Source organism: Cetorhinus maximus, chromosome 2 (genome assembly GCF_964194155.1).
Source record: "Cetorhinus maximus chromosome 2, sCetMax3.hap1.1, whole genome shotgun sequence".
Taxonomy (NCBI): domain Eukaryota; kingdom Metazoa; phylum Chordata; class Chondrichthyes; order Lamniformes; family Cetorhinidae; genus Cetorhinus; species Cetorhinus maximus.
In genome coordinates, this window is record NC_135880.1 from 49,993,166 (window position 1) to 50,019,333 (window position 26,168).

The 26,168-nt window shown below is 42.4% G+C and overlaps 1 protein-coding gene across 1 annotated transcript in view; it reads left to right on the top strand.

Moving 5' to 3' along the window:
• Positions 1 to 26,168, top strand: part of xrcc4 (X-ray repair complementing defective repair in Chinese hamster cells 4) — a 543,146-nt gene that overhangs the window by 226,062 nt on the left and 290,916 nt on the right. The gene's annotated exons all lie outside the window — the stretch shown is intronic.

Sequence of the window (26,168 nt, forward strand, 5' to 3'; positions counted from 1 at the left end):
GCGTGAGAGTGTGAATGAGTGTGTGAGAGTGTGAGTGAGTGTGTGTGTGTGAGAGTGAGTGAGTGAGTGTGTGTGCGTGAGTGAATGAGTGTGTGTGCGTGAGAGTGAATGAGTGTGTGCGCATGAGAGTGAATGAGTGTGTGCGCGTGAGAGAGTGTGAATGAGTGTGTGTGCGTGAGAGAGTGTGAATGAGTGTGTGTGCGTGAGAGAGTGAATGAGTATGTGTGTATGAGAGAGAGAGTGAATGAGTATGTGTGTATGAGAGAGAGAGTGAATCAGTATGTGTGTATGAGAGAGAGAGTGAATGAGTATGTGTGTATGAGAGAGCGAATGAGTGTGAGAGAGAGAGAGTGAATGAGTGTGTGCATGAGAGAAAGAGTGAATGAGAGTGTGTGAGAGAGAGTGAATAAGTGTTTGTGTCTGTGTGTGAGTGTGAGTGAGTGAGAATGTGAGTGAGTGCGTAGGGGTGTGTGTGTTGACGTGTGAATGAACGAGTGAGTGTATGGGGGTGTGTGATAGAATGAGAGAGTGTGTGGGTGTGTGTGAATGAACGAGTGGGTGGGTGTGTGAATGAACGAGTGGGTGTGTGTGAATGAACGCGTGTGTGTGAATGAATGTGTGTGCTTGCACGTGAATGAATGTGTGCGAATGAATGTGTGTGTATGTGCGAGAATGAATGTGTGTGTGCTTGAATGAAAGTCATGTCTATCTTTTCTAGCTCCCTGGTAAATACCAAAATAAAACAACTATTTAATGTTTCTGCCATCTCTCGATTGTTACCTGTGGTATTGCCCTGTTTGTCCCTTAATGGTCCTATTCCCATCACAGCTTTCCATTTTGTATTGCTGTGCCTATAAACATTCTATTATTTTGTTTTATTTTCCTTGAAGATGAAATTCCATAGTTCCTCTTTGCCTTCCTAATTGTTCTTTGATTTCTCTCCTAATTGTTCCCTTATGTCTTTATTCATCCATGGAGTCCCACAAGTGTTTAATTTGTTCTTTCCCTTTAGCAGAGTTTTTTTTTCCTGCAATGTTGAACACTGTTTTATATGTTTCCCATTGTTTTAAGAGTTATACAGGCATTTACGGAATAGAAGACGGCCAATCAACCCATTCAGTCTATGCCAGCTTTCCGTGGAGCAATCCTTTTTTCCAAGGAGAATAACCCCGGGTTCTCCAACCTAATTCTCCATCCCTAGAATCATGCTACTAAATCTTCTCTGCATCTTTTCAAGGATCCTCGCATCCTTCCTAAAGTATGGTGACCAGACCTGCATGCAATACTGTAGTTAAGCAGAGCTTTATGAAGATTCAACATAACATCCCTGCTTTTGTACTCCATACCTCTACAGTTTTTATGAAGTCCAGGATCCCATTTCATGTTCTTGAAAAATCTAGTCTTGTCCGTAATTAGCAGTAACTGGAAAGTACTATGTAAGGAAGCAAGTAGAGTAAGTTCCTTCCAATCTTCAGCAGGATAAACACACACTACTGAGAAGGCTGAGTAGTTAATTAGCCAAAACTGGTTCAATCCAGTTTCTGTAACTGTAATTCAATATAGTATAAATTCAGTGGTTTTTAGTGCAATCTTGCAAATGAGTGCAGTTTGGAACTCAATTTGGTGAGAAGGGGAAGGAGGTGTTCTTTTGCTTTTGTTTTTTCTAACTTTTTCACCCTGCAGGAATTAGCTCTCACAGGAAAGAAGCTGTTTGGTGAGTACCTGGTAAGTGATTAAGGTCTGTTCCATTCCTAATGTTTAAAATAGTACAGAAACTTGAGGTAAGGTTCATTAAGTGTATAAAAAAGGAAAATAAACAATCGAATAATATGATTAACTAGTTAATTAAAACAAGTTAAAGATGGCAGGACAAGTGATGTGTCACAGCTGCAGCAGGGATCTCCTGGATGCCAGTGTGATCCATGGAAAGCACACCTACAGTAAGTGTTTGCAGCTCAAGGAGCTTCGGCTCAGAGTCGTTGAGCTGGAGGCTGAGCTGCAGACACACCAGGGAAGGGGAGGGTTACCTGGATGCTTTGCACCAAGACCAGTCACACCACTTAGGCTAGAGTCTTCTGATTTGTTCAGTGACCAGGGACAGGAGGGTGTGACTGTGAGTGAGGCAGATAAGAGGAGCCAGAGGGCAGGAGTGCAGGAGCCTCAGCGTTTGCAGTTTCCCAATAGGTTTGACATTCTCTCAGCTTATTTGGATGAGAGTGGGGGCTGAAGAGTGGATGAGCTGACTAACCATGGCACCGTGGTACAGGAGCCATTCAAGTGGGGGGAGAGCAAAAGAAATGTAGTGGTATTAGGGGACAGCATAGTGAGGGGGATTGACACTGTTCTCTGCAGCAAAGTGCGAGAGATGGCTGTGTTGCCTGTCCGGTGCCAGGGTTTGGGACACCTGCTCAGGGCTGGAGAGGAACTTGCAGTGGGAGGGGGAGGACTCAGTCGTTGTGGTCCATGTAGGTACCAGCAACATAGGCAGAACTAGGAAAGAGGCTCTGTATAGCCAGTATGAGGAGCTAGGCACTAAATTAAAAGGCAGAATTTCAAAGGTGATAATCTCTGGATTATTACCTGAGCCATGTGCAAATTGGCATAGGGTCATAAAATTAGAGATATGAATGTGTGGCTCAAAGACTGGTGTAGGAAAACAGGTTCTGGTTCATGGGGCACTGGCACCAGTACTGGGGAATGTGAGAACTGTACTGTTGGGACGGTCCACACTTGAACTCTGCTGGGACCGGTGTTCTAGCGAGCTACGTAACTCAGGAAGTAAAGAGGGCTTTAAATTAAATAGTGGGTGTGAAGGATCAAATTTGGGAAGATGTGTTAAATCGAAGAGTAGAGACAAGGCAAGAGAGAAAGCTATTAACATGGGAAATGATAAACCAACCATTATAAGAAGGGACGGAGAGAACAAATTTAAGAGTATATCAGTAGATAATGCTAGAGGTTACAAAAATAATAGAAGGGCAAAAGCAAAGGCTTTGTATCTGAATGCCTGTAGCATTTGAAACACAACACATGAACTGAAGGTGCAAATAGGGGTAAATAAGTACAATCTAATAACCATTACAGAGACATGGCTGCATAGATGGGGACCTGAATATTGAGGGGTGCATGACATTTAGGAAGGCCACGTAGCTAGGAAAAGGTGAAAGAGTGGCTCTCTTAATTAAGGATGTTATTAGCACAATAGAGAGGAATGACTTAAGTTCAGGAAACCAAGGTGTAGAAGCAATTTGAGTAAAGATGAAAAATGACTAAGGCAAGAGATCACTTGTGGGAGTGGTATACAGGTCCCCTAACAGTAACCATATGGTAGGACAGGGTATAAAGGAGGAAATAATGAGAGCTTGTCAGGAAGGTGTGGCAATAATCACAGGGGATTTTGATCTACATAGAGACTGGAAAAATCAGATGGGCAAAGGTAGCGTAGAGGAGGAATTCATAGAATGTTTTTAGGATAGTTTCTTAGAAAAGCATGTTCTGGTGCCAACCAGAGAGCAGGCTATACTAGATCTGGTATTGTGCAACAAAATAGGATTAATTAATTACCTCATAGTGAAGGTGCCCCTAGGTAGCAGCGATCATAGTATGATTGAGTTTTACATTCAGTTTGAGGGACAAAAGTGTGGGTCCAAGGCTAGTATTTTAAACTTAAATTAGGGCAATTAAGGGGGCATGAAAGCACAGCTAGCTAAAGTAAACTGCCAAATTAGGTTAAGGGATAGGTCCATATAGATGTAGCGGTAGACATTTAAGGGGATATTTCAGAATACACAGAATAGACACATTCCAATGAAAAAAAATCCCAAGGGGAGTACCCATTATCCATGGTTAACTAAAAAAAGTTAAATATAGTATCAAACTTAAAGGAAAAGCATATAATTGCACTAAATTGGGTGCAGGTCAGAAAGATTGGACAGAGTATAAAAAACAGGAAAGAATGACTAAACGACTGATAAGGAAGAAAAAATTAGAGTACGAGAGAAAGCTGGCTAGAAATATAAAGACAGATAGTAAGAGTTTCTATAGATATTTTAAAAAGAAGCGTTAACAAAGTGAGAGTTGGTCCTACAGAAAGTGAGTTTGGGAAATTAATAACAGAAAATAAGGGCCAGAATTTTTAGCCCGGCAGGTGGGAGCGCGCCCAGCCCAACCAAGTGTGAAATGATGCATGATGATGTCGGTCGAGTGTGCCAACATCAACGCGCAGTCGCACTATAGTTTGGTCGACGGGCGCACGCCAGACCTGGCAGCCTGCCCGCCAAAAATTAAAAGGCCTATCAAGACCATCAAGTTATTGATTGTCCTTAATTTTTCACTGCCCGTTCAACCTAACGGCTGACAGGCAAGCGAAAAGGCCAAAGTGGCCTTTGCATTTTTTTGGAAACCTCATCCACGGGCGGAATGAGGTTTCCAAAAGCAAATACAAATGAAATAAAACCTTTAATTTTTAATTAAAAACATGTCCCTGCTCATGTGACAGTGACATGAGGCGCTAGGCCTGCTCGTCCTCCTCCTCCCGCCCACACAGGCAGCGCTCAGCGCTGCTGCCTGCATATCACGCTGGGCAGGCCTTAATTGGCCTGCCAGCGTGAAATCGCGGAGCGCTGTTGATCGTGGGCGGCGGTCCCCTCCCCGACTGCTCCCGCCTGCCCCCACCGATCCTGCACACCAAGGGCAAAATTCTGCCCAAGGAGATGGCAGGTGAATTGAAAATGTATTTTTCATCGATCTCCACAATAAAGGATACAAGTAACATCCCAGAAATAGCTGTAAATCAGGAAGTGGAAGGGAGGGAGGAACTCAAGAAAATTACAATCACTGAGGAAGCGGTACTGAGAAAATTGTTGGAGCTGCGGGCTGATAAGTTCCCGGGTTCTGATGGACTTCATCCTAGGGTCTTAACTTCTTTTGGCTAGTGAAATAGTTGATGTGTGGGTTTTAATTTTCCAAAATTCCCCACATTCGAGGAAGGTAGCATTAGATTGGAAAATAGTGAATCTAACTCCTTTATTCAAAAAGGGAGGGAGACAGAAAGCAGGAGACTACAGGCTAGTTAGCGTAACATCTGTCATAGGCAAAATGTTAGAAACTATTATTAAAGAAGTTATAGCAGGGCACTTGGAAAAATTCAAGGTAATTAGGCAGAGTCTAATGTGAGAAGGAAATCATGTTTAATCAGTTTATTGGAGTTCTTTGAAGGAATCACATGTGCCATGTATAAAGGGGAACCAGTGGATGTACTGTATTTAAATTTCCAGAAGGCATTTGATAAGGTGCCACATCTTAGTTTATTGTGGAAAATAAAAGCTCATGGTGTAGTGGGTAACATATTGGCATGGATAGAAGATTGGCTAACTAACAGAAAACTGAGGGTAGGCATAAAAGGGTCTTTTTCTGGTTGACAAGATGTATCAAATGGTGTGCCACAGGGATCAGTGCTGGGGCCTCAATGTTTTACAGTTTATATAAATGACTTGGGTGAAGGGACTGAAGGTATGGTTGCTAAATTTGCTGATGACACAAAGATAGGTAGGAAAATAAGATGTGAAGAGGACATAAAGAGGCTACAAAGGGATATAGATACATTAAGTGAGTGGGCAAAGATCTGGCAAATGGCGTATAATGTGGGAAAATGTGGGATTGTCCATTTTGGCAGAAAGAATTAAAAAACAACACATTATCTACATGGTGAGAGATTGTAGAGCTCTGAGAAGCAGAGGGATCTAGGAGCCACCCTGTCAAGAACCCTCAGGATCTTACTTGTTTCAATCAAGTCACCTCTTTTTTAAAGTGCAGTGGATACAAGCCTAGCCTATCCAACCTTTTCTCATAAGACAATCCACCCACTCTAGCCATTAGTCTAGCAAAGCTTCTCTGGACTGCTTCCAATGCATCCACGTCCCTCCTTAAACCATACTCTACACAGTACTCCGGATGTGGTCTCACCAATGCCCCATATAATTGAATACAAAAGTAGGGAGGTTATGCTTCAGTTATATGGGGCATTGGTGAGACCACATCTGGAGTACTGTGTAGAGTATGGTTTAAGGAGGGACGTGGATGCATTGGAAGCAGTCCAGAGAAGCTTTGCTAGACTAATGGCTAGAGTGGGTGGATTGTCTTATGAGGAAAGGTTGGATAGGCTAGGCTTGTATCCACTGCACTTTAAAAAAGAGGTGACTTGATTGAAACAAGTAAGATCCTGAGGGTTCTTGACAGGGTGGATTCCTGTTGTGGGAATTTCTAGAACTAGGGGTCACTGTTTAAAAATAAAGGGTTGCCCATTTAAGACAGAGATGATGAGAATTTTTTTCTCTGAGGGGCAATGAGCCTTTGGAACTCTCTTCCTCAAAAGGCAGCATCTTTGAATATTTTTAAGGCAGAGATGGATAGATTCTTGATAAACAAGGTGATGGGGGTAGATGGGAATGTGGAGTTGAAGTTAAAATCTGATCAGCCATGATCTTATTAAATGGCAGAGCAGGCTCAAGGGGCCAAGTGGCCTATTCCTGCTCTTAATTTGAATGTTCATATGTATGTTTGTATATGCTTTGTTTAACACTCTCAATATGCCCACCTTCAAAGCTCTATGCACATGCACCTCCAGGTCCCTCTGTTCCTGGACACTCTTTAGAACTGCACCATTGAGTTTATAATGACTGGATTTGATCCCTCCCTTTTCATGTTCCCCTTCAGCCACCATGAGATATCGCTTACCCTGGTGCTGGGTAAGCAACACAACCTTTGAGATTCTCATTCTTGTTTGCAGAGGATGCCGTCTGTTCCCCTTATTATAGCAGATTTCTATTCTGCTCTTATCCACTTAAAACCCACCCCCAACATCACCACCTTGGACAGCCTTCTGGGCCATGGTGCATTGCTATACATAGTGGCTGTTCTCCCTGCAGTCTTTCTCCCTGTCTTCACAGGTAGCAAGTACATCATACCTGTTAGACAGGAGCAGTGTCTGTGGGATCTCCTTCTCGACCTCTCCTAAATCGCGCTTCTAATTTAAATTATTGCCCCAGTTTAGAGAAAAAGTGAAACTTTAAAATGCACAAATCAATCACCATCTAATTAATTTCCCTGGACTTCAACTCTCAGGTCTCCCTGCCCCTCACCCCTCATTTGGACCACTCTATGTTAAAGATCAGGCAGCACCTCTTCCCTCAATCAACAAATTCCCTGAATTAAATAAGCACTCAGTCAAAGTGGTATTCCATCGAAATAGACTTCATGCTACTTATCTTGTTTGTAAGCAAAAGCCTCCTATGTTTATACTTCAAAGACATCTTGAGATTGGTAGTAGGAAAAATAATGGAATCCATACTGAAGGAAAGAATAGAAAAACATCCAGAAATGAGAAATATAATAATGAATAATCAGCATGGATTTCAAAAGAGAAAATATTGCTTGACCAACTTTTGCACATCTTTTGAGGTGGTAAGATTGAACAGATGATGATGATTCTGTAGTGGATTTTTTTTATTTGTTCATAGGATGCAGGCGTCGCTGGCTAGGCCAGCATTTATTGCCTGGCCCCAATTGCCCTTGTTCGGGGGGCACATTAAGAGTCAACCACATTGCTGTGGGCCTGGAGTCACACGTAGGCCAGACCAGGTAAGGATGGCAGATTTCTTTCGCTAAAAGACATCAGTGAACCAGATGGGTTTTTGCGACAACTGGCAATGGTTTCATGGTCATCATCATACTTGTAATTCCAGATTTTTATTAAATTCAAATTTCACCATCTGCTGTGGAGGGATTCGAACCCCGGGTCCCCAGAGCATTACTCTGGGTCTCTGGAATATGAGTACTGTTGACAATATTACCATGGATTTTCAAAAAGCTTTTGATAAGGTGCACCCTCATAGGCTAATGAATAAGGTTAAAGAATGTGGAGTCACGTGACACATCACAGAATGGATTGCTAACTGGCTTCAAGACAGAATGCAGAGAGTGGGAGTAAAGGATAGCAATTCAGAGTGGCAGAAGGTGAGAAGTGGTGTTCCACAAGGATCAGTGTTGGGATCACTGCTGTTCACAATTTACATTAACGGTTTGAACTTTGGAATCAAAAATACAGTTTGTAAAATGTGGATGACACTAAATTGGAAGCGATAGTCAATACTGAAGAGGACTGCAATAAATCACAGGAAAACATTAATAAACTTGGAAAATGGGTAAATAATTGTCAAATGAAGTTCAACAGAGATAAATGTGAGGTAGTATGTTTTGGTAGGAGGAATAGGGAGGGCACTTATTCTTGGAAAGTGCAAATCTGGATGGGGTAAAGGAACAAAGGGATCTCGGAGTACAACTATATAAACCACTAAAGGTTGAGCCACAGATTAGCAAAGCCATTAAAAAGCAAACTAAGCACTAGGCTTTAATTCTAATTTTGACCAGATTTTAGCAAGAGATCAATCCTTAAAATTCCCCCGCTCACCAAATTTTAGAAACTCTTAAATTGTTATTTTTAGATTCTTATCTTGAGTCTTTGCAAAAGCTTTCTAGTTCTATTGTTTTAGGCTACCTGTGCATGTACCTGCACTACATTGATTGCAACGGCTCAAGAAGGTGGCTCACCACCACCTTCTCAAGGGCAATTAGGAATGGGCAACAAATGTTGGCCTATCCAGTGATACTAACATTCCATGAAAGAATAAATAACATATGATTTAGCCTTTTTTAAAAGTATCAGCATTTCCTATTGTTTAAATATGCTGCTCTGCATATATAGACATGCCTTTACAATTGCAATTTGAAATATAATTAGACGTTCATCTACCTGCGTTTAGTTAAATTTTCCATTACGGGTGCTCTTTTGACAAGTTGGCGTGGCAACAAACAAGCCTTTTTTCTCTCACATGGCAGGCAGGAAAAGTACTAAATATTGACTAATTGCCAACCTGTTGCAAAATTTGCAGCATTTAATAACCTATTTTTTTTGCTTGATGAATGTTGTCTGAGTACAGTTTTGGATTCTGCACATGTGTGGGAATGTTTTAGAGACTTCCTATAATTTGAGGGAGTAAAAACATGGATTGAAATGAACTCCTTCTGCAGAATCCTGGATGAAGCTGGACACAGCCATTATTTTCTTCATAAGCCTTAGTTCTGATGCTTTTAACCAATTTTACCTTCCTCGCCTAAGGCGAGGGTGGGGGGACAGATTCATGTTGGATTATGATTCCTTCAATGCTAGCAGTGTTGTGGTTATTTGCAATCATCAAGTTCGATGGGTAGTGCTATCAGGCTGGGTGATCATACAGAAAAGGACAGAGCGTCACAAATGAATCCAGTCCTTTCCTGTCCTGTTATTTACACATACATTTTTTAGCAGGAGGGAATGGTAGCAATCAGCAGGAGGAATCTTAATGAATTTAGCCTTCCTAAACAAGGGATAGCTAACTCAACTAGGGATAAAATTTAATTCCTCCTGGTGCAAATGGCTCTGTGCCACACTCTGTGGTGCCTATTATCTATTAGCAGGAAATACCAGTACTGTACTAAAGCAGAAACACTATTTTCACCAAGAAAAAACCTTTGAACCCTGCAATTTTTTTGTTCAGCAGATTTTTAAACACAATGCCGGCTGAGCTGTTTGTACATGATATCAAAAGCTTTGTGTTTGCAGTTTTGGAGTTATTTGATAAATAGCTTCTTGTTTAATCAGGCAAACTACTATTAATTATCTTTCCCATTATGCCCTTTAAAGGGGAAGTCGCTCCATTGGCTTCATATTTAGAAAATAAGGAGTGATTTCCTGCCTGCTGGGTATTCAGATTCTTTACAGCACCATTTATGCTAAGTGCCTTCAATTACCGCCCAGTTTGGAAGGATGCACTTTCCAATAGTAACAGTTTTACTTTCTGTTTGCAATAAATTTGGACACCCAATCAACATTTTGCTGTGATAAGCACAGTCTAGCACCTTAATGAGCAGGAAATGAACTTCTTGACCCCATGAAACAAGCAGTAGAATGATAATATAAAGTACTGATAGCACAGAAAATGGTGAGCAGGATAGTTTACTTAAGTTGAAGGTGCCCTCAGTCTGAAAGAGCCATTGTTGTGGAGAGAATCTCCACAAAGCAGTATACGTTTCTTAGGGGACAAAAATATTTACCTTGCGTTCTCCAGTCTATAGCTCCCCTTCCAATTATCCCATGCTTCCTTCACCACTGTCTTATAATAGATAATCACACATTGTAGGTGGCCCTGAGCGTTCGGACAGTGGGGAGGTGGGTGGTGGGGTGTTGGGGAAAAATGATTCAAAAAACAAACTAGAGGAACACACCTCACCTTCTGATTAAGTATTTTACAGCCTTCCAGACTCAACAACTTCAGACCACGAACACTATCCCTCTCTCCTCCATCCTTACCCCTTTTTCAATCCAATTGTTTTTTGTTATAATGTTAATTTAAATGTTTTATTTATTCATTTTTTAACCTTTTTCTCCAACACCTCCCCCTCACCCCCCCAACCCCAACACCACCACAGGGCCACCTGTCATAGTTTCTATGTTGCACTTTCACAGAGTGCTGAGCTTTGTTCTGCTATTAACACATTTTGCACTTACCTTTATGCCACTATCAGCACCTTTTTTAGTCCTTACCACTACCATTAACACTTCCTTTGTCTTGTGTCCATGGCACCTTTGTCAATCTCTTCTTAGCTCCCACCTATTCCTGACCTTCAATCTTGCTCTGTCTGCTCCACCCCCTCTTAAACAGTATAAATCCATCACATTTCTACTTCTCTTTAGCTCTGAAGAAGAGTCACATGGATTTGAAATGTTAACTCTGTTTCTCTCTCCACCAGACCAGCAGAGTTTTTCCAGCATTTTTTGTCTTTATTTCAGATTTCCAGCATCCAATATTTTGCTTTCATTCATGCATTGTAGTTTGCAATGGGATGTTTTGCCTCTAAAACAATTATGACTCTATTTTAAAAGAATTTAATTGGCCATGAGGTGCCTTGGGTCATCCTGAAGATGTGAAATCCAGACAATACACAATTGTGTATGCTCTACCTGCCTTTCTTTCTGTCTCTTTCTGTTGTGTATGTCCTTTTAACTGCAACTTGTTTATATAGTGCATTTAATGTAGAAAAGAAAACCTAAGGAGCTTCAAAGAAACGCAAGGAGAAAATGAATGTTGAAGTATAGGAGGAATGACTAAATTTTCAGCCGACGAATTGGTTTTTAAGGAGGGCCTTAGAGGTGATCTCATTGAAACCTACAAAATACTTAAAGGAATAGACAGGGTAGATGCAGGTAAAATGTTGCCCCTGGTTGGAGAGTCCAGAACCGGGGAACACAATTTCAAAATAAGGGGGAAGCCACTTAGGACCAAGATGAGGAGAAATTTTTTTACTCAGAGGGTTGTGAATCTTTGGAATTCTCTACCCCAAAGGGCTGTGGAAGCTCAGTCATTGAGTAGGTTTAAAGCAGAGACTGACAGATTTCTAAATACCAATGACATAAAAGGATATGAGGATAGTGTGGGGCAAAAGGTATTGAAGTGGATGATGAGCCATGATCTTATTGAATGGCAGAGCAGGCTTGATGGGCTGAAGGGCCCACTTCTGTTCCTATAAAAGAAGAGGTGGAATAGAGTGGGACATATGTGGCATAGGAAGGGAAAAGGGGCAGGTGGATGATCAGGTAGGGAAGCAATAGCAGATTCAGGGATGAATGTGGTGTGACAATAAGTGGAAGCAAATCTGTCCTGTGACAAGTAATCCCACCTTGCAAATGTTTACATATTGTGGTGATCATGGTATCAGCATCGCTGAAACTGACAGTGGCTCTACCCATCGCTTCAGCAAAATAACTTTTTAAAAATATATTTTAATTTCATTTATTGTTTAAAAAATCAAGAAATTTGTGTCACTAACTTGAAGCATTTTGCACGAACTACACAGGTGTTTTAGTCTCTTCCTCTGCACCTAGCTGATTCAAATATTACAGGAAGAATTGGTGAAGGCTAATGGTAGTTTGGCTTAGTAAACCTGTTTCCATTTTGTGGGTTAGCTTTGCACACCATCCCTATTTATCATCTGAACCCTTATCCTTTAAAGCTTCTGTCCAATTAATCAAATTCTAGATGAAGTATTATTTGATTGCCTGTTGACCACATAACCCAAAGTGGTCTGCTTCACTGACATCCTGTCTGTGTGATTGGAATCTGTTGACTAAGGTCTCTAATTTTGGATTTCCATAAATTTACTAATTTGTATCTTTAGACTTAATTAAAATGAACTGAAAACAGATGTAGTAAACACATCTGAAGTGGCTGAAGTTGGCTTATTCTCTACCAGTTACATACAAAAATAGTACAGAAGCAGCTGTTTTACAGCCTGCCCCATATAAGCTTGTATCCTTATCAAGTTGGGGAGGAAAATGATTATTTTGATATCATGATACTGGGCCAGAATAATGATTTACATCCTATTATTCTAACTGAGCTTGAATGTTGTCCTCCAGCAAGAGAGAAAATCACAGGACGTGTGATGCAGTATCAACTTTAGACTTTTTATTTAAGTAGCTGCATTTGTTTGGATGTGCTGCCCTTTCCTGGCATCCAACAAGTGGGTTAGCTTTCTGGCAACAGTGTGCTCATTCTTGGTAGCAAAATTTCTGCAGAGAATCTGGTATGAATAAATAATTAGCCCAAATCCAGAAAAATGGATCAGGTTGGGGCAGTAAATGGAAGTCCCATCCTGACTCTTCACCTCCACCTCACCCCTGGCAACAAAATAGCTCCAAAGGAAAATTCAACTTGATATGTCTATCACTAACAGAACTTTAATTTATTAGACTTTGTAAATGTTCTGATATTGCATCCTTCTGCCTTGGATTCTAGGCATGGGATTTGGCTCTTAGGCAGTCTGTAGATATCCTCTTGTATTTCTTAAACACTTAATATTTCGTACTACATCTAAACAGGTTGCAGAGTAGGCACATAGCTCCTAGACATGATTCCAAACTCTCTCTCTCTCAAGAGTCTAACACACAATTGACTAGTGTCAGTGGTACATCATTATCTGTGTCACGCATTAGCATATCCCATCCGTACTTTATACTATACCTCCCCCCAAATATACTATCCTACTTTTTAACAACACCATGAAACTATGTTTTTAGCTATTTACATTATATTTATGTAATGCCCTTTTTTACAACTACAGATTCTAGCCAACTCCAACTCTTACTCTTCCCCTCCCCAAGTCACAATGCTGAGCGATTCAATCTCCCTCAGTATTCCTGGTCCTTAGGTAAGATATTTTGGAAACATGAGAGCTTTCTTCAGCATAAGGTAGAACATCATTATGTGCAAAATAGGACAACGCTCTATCAGCATTGCTATAAACATTGCTGGAAAGCTGAATGTAGGTTTCAGGATGACTGAACTGCAAGGACAATGAAGACTTTGGAATGAAAGACTGTTCCAGAGGAGAAGACTGTTCCAGAAGAGAAGACTGGAGAATTGAACTTTGCACCCTCTGGGACTAAAAGAGAAGAACTCAGGGCATCCTGAGAAACTTGTTGCTCCCTTGAAGAACTCTGGGAAGAAACTTCAGAAGAGAAATGATCTTTAACTTCAGCAAACACTATCACAGCTGTATCCTCCATTGCTGTATGAAAGACTGAAAAAGAATTGAAGATCTGAGATTTCAATGAACTTAGACAGCGAAGGAAAATACGACCAAATTCCTGTAAGACTGTCAGGTAAAGAAGAGATGATCTTCCGTTGATTTTCCGGGAAGACCGTCTATTTTCTGTAGGCAGAGGTAAGCGAGCCATACTTCTCTCTGTACATAAAGTGGATTCAGTAGAATCAAGATCTGAATGCTGCTTAGCCACTAAAAGCATAGCTGCTTCTTCTAAAAAGACAACAGAGACATCATAAGGTGCACCCATCAACGGGAAAGATGAATCATTCTCCAGGACCACAACCTCCAAGAGATCACTCAGCACTGTAAGGGATTCTTCCTCATCACACTTGAGGAAGAGCCAATTCAGATACAACAGATCCTCATGGGGATGGTCACTGTCTGCTGCAGTGCCTTCTGTATCCACCACCTCTAGTCTTACTTCACCAAGAACTGAGAGATTCATAATTTCTTTATTTGCCCTGGATCTAGTGGTGTCTCTGTGAAAGAAAGGAACTTATTGCTGAGTGTACAAATTTCCTCAGCTTCTGAAGGCTGAATTGCCACTTATTCTAATAAAAGGATGAAGATTGTTGCATGAAAGACAGTGGGCTGAATTCTCTCATGCTCCAATTGACAGGATCAATGGCGGGGGGAGGGAGGGGTGGTTAGAACTCGGTGAGAGGTCCAAAATTTGGTTTCACACCGGCATGATTTGACAGTGGGATCTTCCAATACTGCCCGCCATGATGATTCGTCTTTCCTGCTGAAGGCCAGCGTGAAACCAATTTGGAATGGGATGCAATTGAAGCCCTGACCGGAATCTTCCCCCACACCCTATTTTCCCTGTTGCAAGTGGGAAAACACGCCAATCCAGAACACGTCTGGACCAACGTGGCGTGCAAAAGTCAGGACTTACCTACAGGGCCTTGGTCAGCTCATGGACATGCGACGGCAAGATGGAGGCCTCCAGCTACCAGACCCTGGAGCACCATGTGCAGCACAGGGTGGGTGGAGCTTCATCCACATGGCTCCTCCACGAAGCAACTCCCAAAAGGTGGGAGTTCTCCACGCAGCAACATCAGTCTGACTTTGGACCTTCTTTCAGGGACTTCACTCAAGCTTTGGACCTTCTTCCAGTGACTTTGCCATGGGATCGCTCATGCTTCAGATCCTTGAACTGCAGGATAGAAGGCAGCAGGAGCTACTCTTGAGTGGCAATGGAGTGTTGGATAGGCTGAGATGCTGCATGGGAGTTGGGTCAATGGGTGGGCAGAGATGCAGGTCATCTCAACTGGACAACTGAAAAGGAACCCCAGTAGGCAGTATTGCCAATGCTAGTGACTTGGGATATGAGCTTGATTGATGAAGGCTCAGCATGCATGGGAAATTGCTTGCACATGGCTCTGAAAGGCTCTGCGACACACCCTTCTCCTTGCAGACTCACTGAGGGGTTCAGGTGCACGCAGGAGAGGTGCTGGGGGGATGGCGGGGGGCATTCGCTAATCCTTAAGAACCAAGCTGAAAAAAGTCAGTAGACATTATAGCAGTGAAACTGATTGTATTTACAGAGGTTATAATTCTGACAATGATTTGTTCACCTGTGCAAAAACAGTTGTGATCAAAATTTCTTTAATTTTTGTGGCCGAGTACTTCTAGGTTCTCCCCCGACATCCACAGCAGGGTTTGGAGGCAGCCTGCTGACTAGTTTGCCTTGTTGCCTTTGACGGCTTTGGTAGCTGTCTTCTAGAGAGCCGAGGCCTGGAGTGCCCTGGCTTCTGGCTGTCCTCCTGTGGGCTAGCTGCTCCCTCTGTGGTCACAGAGGATGAGGGTAAAGGGCTCACAGGCAAAGAGGATGCGGAAGGTCCAGGCAACCCCTGACATCTGAGTAGATGACCCAGGGGTGTCCAGCTGCTACTGCTCTTCCCTTAGGGTGCCTGAAGGCCCCAGCCTGACTCCTTGAGGGGAAGGGCACCTGGAGGGAGGTTGTGGCGCGCTGTACACCCCTCGTGTAGCCACTGCAGAAGTTCCCCCATAGCTACCACGGTGGAGTGCAGGTCTGTGCGCATCTTCGGCAGGAATTGCTGAACTAGAATCTCCATGGAGTCTGCCAACCTCCCTATGGAGATCCCGGTGTATGCACAGGCTGGCACCACTTCATTAGAGAGCAGACGGATGGACTGCTCTGTCTCGTGTGCCATGTGTTGAGGGCCTCCAATACCTCTGCCTGATGTTCTCCTGCCTCTTGCTGACTCTCCAACATCAGTTTGAAGGCCAATACCAGAGGCCTGTCATTGGATTCGCATCTCAAAGATGCCTCTTCCCCAGCGGTCCTCCAAGCGCCAGTGAGCTCAACTGACCATGCCTCCTCCTGCAATGCATGTCCATGTCTATAGTGACCACCATATTGTGAGAACCATCCTAAGCCAAAACTAACACACACTGAGGTGTGTGTCCCTGGGCTGGTGGAGGGTGCAGTTGTCTGTTGTGATGCCTTTACAGGTGCATATCTCTCCTCTTCCCCTCTCTCCTGGCCCCTCTCTGAGCTAGGGCTTCTGCTGAGGCCTGACAGGGAGTCCTCATCCTCGGGCTTTGGCCTCTTTCTGGTGGCATCCAGAGAGAGGAGAGAGTAAGTGACAGCATGAGCTGCCTTAAACGTGGAGACACATTTGGCCCTTAGATTTCTATGCCATGGATGGATCCTTCCAGGGTGAACACCCAAGTCCAAGCTTCGCATTGCCAACTGCCCAGTCCCATTCCATGCTGGCCAACTGAGCTTCCCACTCCTCAATATCCATGAGGTGCCTCAGATGTGGGTGCCCCCCCTCCCGTCATCTCGTGTTCCCTACGGTTGTGCCTCATCCTCTCCTGCTCAAAGACAACAGAAAAGATGTTTGAGAGGAGCTGTATGTTACATGACATTTCCACGTTCAATTCTCATTCTTGCATTCTGAAAAATAGCCCACTATTGTGTGGGATGAGATTACTGTGCTGCAAGTTGTCCTGAAGGGTTGTGGACCAGCTCCCTCCAGAGTGCTAAGCCCATCCATATGCAAGGAGAAGGCTCAGACAGGCATCAGATTTGCGGAGGTTGCTGGTACCCTTTGCGCCTAAGTCCATTCCACCCACACAACCACCCGCCCTTGAACAGTGATCCCTGTGTGTGGAAGGCTAAAGCAGGCACAGTGGTCACCCAACCAGAGTGGTTGTACTGCAGTGGGGCTGTGAGGCACGACTTTGCCATTGCCACTGAGCCCCATGAACCCTGACATCTCGGTCTCGTTGTGGTTGGTGCGAGCAGCTGAAGCTTTACTTGCCCTGGTGGAGCAAATGAGGTTGTTTGTCCTTTTGCAGCATTGTATTGCTGACATCCTTTGGACAGCCCGGGCACTGATGCCATCGGCGACCTGTGCCCGTGTAGCGTTGGCTTCCTTGTTTGGCACTTCCTCCCATCAGCCACCGGGTGCAGTATATTCCTCTGGACCTCGACATGGTCCAGAAGGACACGTAGGGAGTCATTACTGAACTTTGGCACTGAATGTTCACCTCCCCTTCCTGACATTTCCGTGGTTCATTTTGACAGTGAGGATGTCCGGGCACCTTTTAAAGATGGTGTCCGGATATGTCGGCAGGGCACACCATCCAGCCCGCTCTACTGTGAAAGACTTCAGGAAATCCCCAGCTGCATAATTAATGTTGCCGGGGCCGCAAGATACCACGGCATTTCCTGTCAGCCTCCACAGCGGGAAACACTCCCTACCCCTGCACGGGTCATAGTCCCAGATGGGAGAATTCCGTCTAGTGAGTCATCCAAATGATGCACAGAATCTTGTATTTCTAAGATTCTTTGAAGCATGCCAACATCGCCACTCAATAGGGATGTATGTTGATTGTGAAGAACATAGAGAGAATCAACGATCTGTTGCCCCTTGTCGCTAAGAGGAGCAATAACCCTGCCTTTGATTGGAAGATCTCTGCCTGGAACTTTTAACTTGATGCCTGACGAATAAAGGGTCATCGACTGAAGCCAGTCGAGGTCATCTGCTCACATGTTAATAGAAGCTCCAGTATCAATTTTAAAAGTAGTATCGAAGTCTTAAACTTGGACTGTAACTGACTAGTAGTCTGGGTTAAGACTATCTACTTCCCCTAGGAATTTTGTAGGTCATTGTTTTCTGGAGCACAGGAACAGGAGAAGGCCATTGAGCCCAACCAGCCTGCTCCACCATTCAATACGTTCATGGCTGATTGAACACTTCAATGTCTTTTACCCACACTATCCCCATAACCCTTTACGTTATTGTTAATCAGAAATTATCAATCTCTGCCTTAATCATACTCAGTGACTGAGCTCCCACAGCCCTCTAGGGTAGACAATTCCAAAGATTCACAACCCTCTGAGTAAAGACATTTCTCCTCATCTCAGTCCTAAGTGGCTTTTCCCTTATTTTGAAATTGTGTCCCCTGGTTCTAGACTCCCCAACCAGGGGAAACATCTTACCTGCATCTACCCTGTCTATTCCTTTAAATAGTGTGTAGGTTTCAATGAAATCACCTCTCATTCTTCGAAACTCTAGAGAATACAGGCCCAGTTTCCCCAATCTCTCTTTATAAGACAGTCCCGTGATCCCTGGAACAAGGCTGGTGAACCTTTGTTGCACTCACTCTATGGCAATAATATCCTTTCCGAGGTAAGGGGACCAAAACTGCGCACAGTACTCCAGGTACAGTCTAACCAAGCTTCTATACAATTGAAGCAAGACTTCACTAGTCCTGTATTCCAATCCTCTTGCGATAAAGGCTAACATTGCATTAACCTTCCTAAGAGTTTGCTGCACCTGCATGTTAGCCTTCAGCGATTTATGGATAAGGACACCCAGATCCCTTTGTAATCTCTTACCATTTAGGAAATACTCTGGCCATCTGTTCCTTCTACCAAAGTGGATAAGCTCACATTTTTTCCACATTATATTCCATCTGCCATGTTCTTGTCCACTCACTAAGTCTGTCCAAATCCTCCTGTAGCCGCTTTACATCTTCCTCACAAAACACATTCGGCCTAGCTTTGTATCATCCTCAAACTTGGAAATATTACACTTGGTCCCCACATCCAAATCATTGATATATATTGTGAACAGCTGGGACCCAAGTACTGATCCTTGCTGTACTCCACTAGTCACAGCCTGCCAATGTGAGTATGGCCTGTTTATTCCTACCCTCTGTTTTCTGCCTGTTACCAATCCTTAATCAATGCCAGTATATTGCCTCCTATCCCATGTGCTTTTATTTTGCTAATCAACCTCCTGCAGGGGACTTTATCAAAAGCCTTCTGAAAATCCAAATGTGTTATGTCCAACGATTCTCCTTTATCAATTTTGTTAGTGACATCCTCAAAAACTCCAACAAATTCGTCAAGCATGATTTCCCATTCGCAAATCCATGCTGACTTATGCCCAATCAGATCATAATTATCCAAGTATCCATTTAGCACATCCTTTATAATAGATTCTAGCATTTTCCCTGTTTTCTCTCTCCCTCCCTTCTTTAATAGTGGGGTGACATTTGTGACCTTCCAGTCTTCAGGAACCATTCCAGAATCTATAGAATTTTGGAAAATGATCGCCAATGCATCCACTATCTCTATATTAACCTCTTTCAACACTCTGGGATGCAGAATATCAGGTCCCGGGGACTTATCAACTTTCAGTCCCATTAATTTCTCCAATACAACCTTCTTAATTATACTAATTTGCTTCAACTCCTCATTCTCCTTTGACCCTTGGATCTCGAAATCTGGGAGATTTCCTATATCTTCCTCACTGAAAACAGACACAAAGTAATCATTTGGCTTCTATGCCATTTCTCTATTCCCCTATTATGAATTCTCCTGACTCTGCTTGTAATGGATCCACATTTGTCTTGGCCAAACGCTTCCTTTTTACACACTTATAGAAGCTTTTGCACTCCATCTTTATATTTTTTTGCTAGATTGTATTCATATTCTATTCTCTCTATTCTTGGTCTTCCTTTGCTGTATTCCAAAAATCTCTCAATCCTCAGGTTTACTACTACTGGCAACTTTATAAGCCTTTTCTTTTAATGTTATACAATCCTTAACTTCGTCAGCCATGGTTGACTGACATTTTTGGGTTTTTGCACCTTAAAGGAATGTATAGATGCTATAAGCTATGTAATAGTTCTTTGAAGACTATACATTGCCTATGTACAGTCATACCTTTTAACGTATTTTCCCAATCCACCTCAGCCAATTTGCACCTCATGCTTTCATAATTTCCTTTATTCAACTTTAACACCTTTGCTTTAGAGTGAACTACCTCACTTTCAAACATAAAGAAGAATTCTGTCATATTATGGTCACTCATCCCTAAAGATTATTTTACAATCTACAATTAGCCCTTTTTTATTACATAATACTAGATTTAAATAGCCTGTCCTCCAGTCAGCTCCTTAACGTACTGCTCTAGAAAACCATCCCTAACACACTCCAGAAACTCATCTTCCACAACATTAGTGCTCAATTGGTTTATCCAGTCTATATGCGGATTGAAGTCACCATGATTAATGTATTGCCCGTGCTACATGCTTCTCTCATCTGATTAATACCATGCCCCACGTTACCATCATTTGTGACCTATGAACAACTCCTGCCAATGTCTGCTGCCCTTTACTGTTTCTTAGCTCCACCCAAACAGAAGGAGAGTCTGAAGAAGAGTCATAAGGACTCGAAACGTTAACCCTGTCTTTCTCTCCACAGATGCTGCCAGACCTGCTGAGTTTTTCCAGCAACTTTTGCTTTTGAAACAAATTCCACACATTCTTCTTCCAATCTGAGATCCTTCCTTACTAATGCACTGATCCCATCCCTTATTATCAGCACAACTCCACTCCTTTCCCTTGTCTGTCCTTCCTAAATGCCGAATATCCTTGAATATTCAGTTCCCAGTCTTGATCACCTTGCAGCCATGTTTCCGTAATGGCAATTATATAATAGCCAATTACATCTATTTGTGCTTTTAGATCCTTCTACCTTATTGGGAATGCTGTGCGCATTCAGGTAAAGTGCCCTTAACTTTGTGTTTTGACATCATTCTGCATTGGAAGCACACTCAATGTTCTGCTTTTTTTCTCCTGCCTTCTAGTCTCTCTGCTACTTCCTGTTCCCAACTTTACTTTCTTCCAATTTGGGCCATCCCTCAGGTTCCTACCTTCCCTGACAAGCTAGTTTAAACCCACCCCAACAACACTAGCAAATCTCCCTGCGAGTATATCAGTCCCAGTCCTGTTAAGATGTAACCTGTCCAGCTTGTACAGGTCCCATCTGCCCCAGAACCGGTCCCAATGCCTCAGTAATCTGATGTCCTCCCTCCTACACCAATTCTCCAGCCACGTATTTAATCGATCAATCCTCCTATTCCTATGCTCACTAGCACGTGGCATTGGGAGTATTCCTGAGATTACTGCTCTTGAGGTCCTCCTGCTTTTTAATTTCCTTCCTAACTCCTTGAAATCTGCTTTCAGGACCTCATCCCTCTTCCTACCTATGTCGTTGGTACCAACGTGGACCATGACTTCTGGCTGATCCCCATCCCCCGAAGGATGTCCTGCAGCCGCTCGTGACATCCTTGACCCTGGCACCAGGGAGGCAACACACCATCCTGGAGTCACATTTACTGCCACAGAAATGCCTGTCTGATCCCCTGACTATGAAATTCCCTATTGCTATTGCCCTTCCATTCTTTTCCCCTCCACCCTGTACAGCTGAGCCACTCGTGATGCCACAGGCTTGACTTTGGCTGCAGTCCCCTGAGGAATCATCACCTTCATCAGCATCCAAAATGGAAAACAGATTAAGAAGCAGGATAGACTCAGGGGACTCCTGCGCTACCTGCCTCTTAGACTCTCTTAGACTGCCTGATGGTCACCCGTTCCCTCTCTGGCTGTAGGCTTCTGACCTGCGGTATGACCGCCTCCCTAAGCATGCTATCCATGTAGTCCTCTGCCTCGCAGATGCACAGCAGTGACTCCAGTCGCCGCTCAAGTTTCAAAACCCAGAGCTCAAGATTCTGCAGCTGGTGACTCTTTCTACAGACGTGTTTGTCAAGGACACATGGTGTGTCCACAACTTCACACATACCGCAGGATTTACACTCCACTTGACTGAGCTGACCTACCATCCCATAACTCTAAAAACTATTTATTACACTGTGATTAAGTAAAATGAGTAAAATAAATTAATGGGATTTAACTTTACTATGTCTTGGAACTGGCTGCCTGGCTATGTCTTGCGCTGATAATAAGGGATGGGATCAGTGCATTCGTAAGGGAGGATCTCAGATCAGACGAACTATGTGTGGAATCTGTTAGTGTGGAGCTAAGAAACAGCAAAGGGCAGCATACATTGGTTAGAGTTGTTTATTCGCCACCAAACAGTAGTGGTAATGTGGGGCATGGTATTAATTAGGAGATGAGAGAAGCATGTAGCATGGGCAATACAGTAATCATGGACTTTCCATGTCTTGGAAAGGAAGGCGTTTCATAAATATTGGCTGGTCTGTAACTTCGAGTAAAATGACTAAATTTGCAGAAATGCCTGAAATATCCAGTTTTGCCACACTGGAAGCATTCCATGCCCCCTGCTGGACAGTCTTGGCATCTATGCTGGGTTTTTATGCCACAATACAAGCATCTCAAAATGGCTGCCAGCGTGGAGTCTCCCCACCTTTTGGTTTGTTTGGCATTCTTTCATATGGTTGGGGCCGCTTCCTGTGGGCCTACTCAATCTACAGAGTCATGTAAAGCCTCTGTGTCGCCACGAATTATAGCCCAATTCAGCACTCGGTGTTGGGACCGCATTGCATACTGAACCGCATGGTGAATTAAAAAAGGTACCAAAGGCTTTGATAATGGAATCATAGAATGCGGCAGACTCCTGCACACCCTGTCTTTGGAGAATGCCATCTGTCACTGGACCTACTACATAAAGAAAGGAACTAACTTGAAGCTTTGGCTCCTTTTTGTGAAGACCTGACACTGTTCAGTACCGGAGAAAATGCATAACTCCCACTGCTTCCCTCTCTGCAAGCCCTTCAGACTGCCAAACGGGTAGGGCAAGAGCAGGGACTGTTCACCAGGTGTAGTCATCGTTACCTCTCTCCAGTGTGCCTCCTTTGTCCGCTAAAATTTCTTCAAGCTGCTTTCAAAGCTTTCTTCACTCTGTGGTGCCTTCAATAACATCGATGTCTCTTTCTGCATCGATATCTCCATTACTGCCACCATGTGCTGTGATTGGGTCCTCTGTCTTGGACTCTTAAGTGTGGGACTTAATTCTTAGGCAGACAATTCAGCAGTGAGACTTTGCATGCCCTGATAGTGAATTACCTGCATATCTGCAAACATTGCATTCTCACGATTGAGTCTAAACATGCTGCTTTTGTCATTTCATTTGACCATCTGTCCATAAAGCTCAAGCAGCAATCTGTTGATAAGATGAAACCCCTGATAGTGTTATTTTCCTTGTGTGAGCAATGTTAAATTATAGTATTTTTCTTTGATCACTGATTTGAAAAGGATAAGCAATAAATATAATTTAATATATTACACAATAGCAACATAAGTGGGGGAGAGTGCGATTTCTGTGAAGCACAACACTGCATGTTAAAGTTAAATTGCAATCAGTGAAAAAGTTATTGTGATTTAGCATTCGCTATACTGCCAGCACATGTGAAACTCCTTCAAATGCTGTCTTGTAGTAAAAACAGAAAATGCTAGAAATATTGAGCAGGTTCAGGCAGCATCTGTAAAAGTTTGATGAAATGTCATCAACAAACATTAACTCTGTTTCTCTCTCCACAGATGTTGCCCAGCCTGCTGAGTATTTGCAGCATTTTCTGAAATTTCAGATTTCCAACATCTTCGGCATTTTACTTTTGCGCTAATTGGCTTTCACAATGTCTCAAATAAGTTGCAAGATAGCAGTAGTTCTCCTGTAGGCATGAGTGCTAATCACAGCTTGCAGAATAACTCTAGTTTTCTTGTCTATGCTATCATTCTACAGATATCAGTGGTACAATTAAAACCTTGTTGAAAGCTTATGGTCAAAGATGGACCTAGGATATTGTTGAAGTAAATTATGTCACAGAATCAGAAAGCAATGCCAAATAAGAGTCATGAGTTATGTTTGATAAGCAAAGCTGCTGTTTTCTGTGATTCCTTAGCTGTCCCTTTATATTGTCCTATTTACACTCTCTTTGATTTTGATGCACTCCATTAAAAAAAAAACAGCTAAAGGGAAGGGGTTGAAAAACATATATTCTAATTCTGCCTGTTCAGAGAGAATCAGATTTGACACTGATTAACAACTTTTGTTGAAATTGAAGTGATGAACTGAAGTGGAATAGGCTCGTGAGAAGTTGGATTAATTTGTGTCATGCTAGAATGGATCAAGCTTAGAATTGGTGTACAATTTTAAAGATATTGGTTATAAAGCGGTATAGTTTGATCAAGGACCAAGTTACTGGGTGGAAGCATTTATTTTACAGCAATTGAGGAATCCTTCCAACTTGAGGAAAAATATCCCTACATGGTCAAAAGAAGAATATTAATGTAAGGAAAACCCTTTGGATAGAATTCCAGAAGGGGGGCAAGACTTGTTTTTCATCTTAGCAGTGTTGTCTTTTTATATCAAAATTCATGAGTGATGAGTTTCATGTTGTTTCCTTAGCTAGGAAAGTTTAAAACATTCGTGATGTTTCAGAGAATTGTCATGAATACTAAAGTAAATCAGAAGCTGTACTTGCCTAGCAATGGCCATAATACCAGGATCTCTACTGTTGCCACTTGGAAATAATAATCTGCAAAATCTATTTATGGTTGGCCAACTGAACAGGACAGCTGAGAAGGAAAATCTGTTGTTTTCTTTAAAATTAGAATGAACAATAATGATGCTAAACAGGCTTCATTTACTTTGTTCAATTGTCACCATTATAGGTTGGACAGCTTTAGTTAGACTGAAAACAGGCTAATATGGTGCCCATATTTTAGAAGCGGGATTAAACAGACACAAGCAGTTACAAATACAATAGTCTTCCATTCCATGTAAAATAATTTTTTTTTATCAAGTAAATTTGCCAATTGATACCGCAAAAATGAGCCAATAACAGTCAGCATGGATTTAGAATGGGAATATCTTGATCAATCTCTTTGAGGAGGTGACAATCCAAGTAGACTACGGAAGCCTTATGACAAGGGGTACCTTGGCTTTCAAAGCACTTAAATTCCATATGAAAAGCTATTAGCAAAGTGAAAACTATGGGCATTCAGAGGAATTATTAAGAAGCTGGCTAAAGTGTAGGAAATAAGTGTCCATTAGAAGAGTAATGACAAAGTTAGGGAAAGTACTGAGTCGGGGTGCCCTAGGGTTTTCTGTTAGTGTTACTGTTTCTAATTTACATAGGTTACTTGTATTCAAAATACAATGGTAATGTCACGAATGAATTACCATTTTTATTTTCAATGCCCTTATTAAAATTTTTACTTGAAGGCTTAGTCTCTTTCGAACACCTCGAATTTGAATTGGGCCAAAAGGAACAAGCCCATGAACGAAAATAAAAACAAAGTGCTGGAAAAATTCAGCAGGGTCTGGCAGCATCTGTGGAGAAAGAAATAGAGTTAACATGAAGTCCAATATGACTCTTCTTCAGAACAGCCATATTGGACTAGGAACATTAACTCTGTTTCTTTCTCCATAGAAGCTGCCAGACCTGCTGAGCCTTTCCAGCACATTCTGATTTTCTTTCAGACCTCTAGCATCAGCTAGTATTTTGCTTTTTTTTAAGCTCATGAACTGAATTTGGATTGTGCGGTTTGCGCATATAAATTATATCTAAGTTCCTAGGTCTGGCAGTGCCATTCAGTCAGCTGTATTTTACTTTTTAAAAAACTGAGGGGCTGTTAAATAATTGGACAGAAAACAGCAAATCGTGGTAAATGGTAAAAATGCAAAATTTGCCAATGATGCCAAACTTGGAGGTTTGGGGAACAGTGAAGATGATACTAGTCGTCTGCAACTGGACCTAGGCTAGGATAATGGGCAAAAAAGAGCAGAAGAAATTTAATACAGAAAAATGAGAGCTGATGCATTTTAGCAGAATGACACAGTTTTTTTTAAATTGATTCCTTCATGGGATATGAGCATCACTGGCAAGGCCAGCAATTATTGCCCATTGCTATTTTCCCTTGAACTGAGATACTTGCTAAGTCATTTCAGAGAGCGGTTAAGAGTCAGCCACATTGCGGTGGGCCTGGAGTCACATGTAGGCCAGACCAGGTAAGGATGGCAGATTTCCTTCCCTAAAGGACATTAGCAAACCAGGTGGGTTTTTATGACAATTAATCCAGTTTCATGGTCACCATTACTAGCTTTCAATTCCAGATTTTTTATTATTTTAGCTACAAGGTTAGGTCTTTTT